This window comes from Pongo abelii, chromosome X (assembly GCF_028885655.2).
Source record: "Pongo abelii isolate AG06213 chromosome X, NHGRI_mPonAbe1-v2.0_pri, whole genome shotgun sequence".
Classification (NCBI taxonomy): Eukaryota; Metazoa; Chordata; class Mammalia; order Primates; family Hominidae; genus Pongo; species Pongo abelii.
The window spans coordinates 100,105,984-100,107,088 of NC_072008.2; the positions used below are offsets into that span (position 1 = coordinate 100,105,984).

General features: G+C 40.0%; 1 non-coding gene across 1 annotated transcript; it reads left to right on the forward strand.

The window, feature by feature from the left end:
• Window positions 1-232: 232 nt before the first annotated feature.
• LOC112131102 (U6 spliceosomal RNA) lies at window positions 233-337 on the forward strand. The gene has a single exon (XR_002913249.1). It is a non-coding gene; the product is annotated as a U6 spliceosomal RNA (small nuclear RNA).
• The last annotated feature ends 768 nt before the right edge of the window (window positions 338-1,105 follow it).

Genomic DNA, 1,105 nt, shown 5'->3' on the forward strand with positions numbered 1-1,105 from the left:
CATCATCAAGAATATCAGTATCCTAACTGGAGAGCTTCAATAAGCTCAATGAGCAATGAGGCATAACTGAAATATTTTCTCCCACCAAGCTCTTGGAATCCACTGGACTAGGAACCTCAGAGTTTATTCCTGGCTTCATTTAATACAAACTGTTATACTAATATGTCTCTTTTAAAATTTTTAGGCATTCCTGTTTTAAGATGCCTTATCTCTAGAAACGTAAGACAATTGAGTGCTCACTTTGGCAGCACGTACACTAAAATTGTAACAATACAGAGATGATTAGCATGGCCCCTGCAAGGATGACGTGCAAATTCGTGAAGCATTCCATATTAAAAAAGAAAAAAAGAAAAAAAAAAGACAATTGAAGTTTGTCACTACTTTTCAACAAATGGCTCAGCAAATCTTGCAGAAATAATGCCAAAAAAGTCCTTGAGAAAATTTCCTAGAGCCTGCTTTCACCCACTGAAGAGGTTTATGCTTATTTCTGAGTGTTTCAGTTAGCAATGGTATCCATTTGTTTTGAACAAGAGGAGAAACTGACAATGTTACCCTTTGTCTTTGCTCTGTGTTCATGTAAACCTTTGATGTTTGAGAAATTCTCCCATCATTCTGTGTTTTGAAAAATGACTAATGGGGCCAGATGTGGTGGCTCACACCTGTAATCCCAACACTTTGGGAGGCTGCAGCAGACGGATTGCCTAAGGTCAGGAGTTCAAGACCAGTCTGACCAACATGGTGAAACTCCATCACTACTAAAAATACAAAATTTAGCTGGGTGCAGTGGTGGGCACCTGTAATTCCAGCTACTTGTGAGGCTGAGGGAGGAGAATTGCTTGAACCTGGGAGGTGGAGGTTGCAGTGAGCTCCTCCAACCACTGCACTCAAGCCTGCACAACAGAGTGAGACTCCATCTCAAAAAAAAAAAAAAAAAAAAAAAGACTAGTGGAAAGGATCACTCTGCACTCATATTCTGATAAAGACCCATCTCTATCCCTCCTTGCTAACTCCTTAGTTTAGTTGCCTGTAAAATCCTCAACCCCCCTCCCTTTGTTTTCTCTGAGATGTTCCTTATTAATGTTCTTCACATTGCAAGACTGAATGA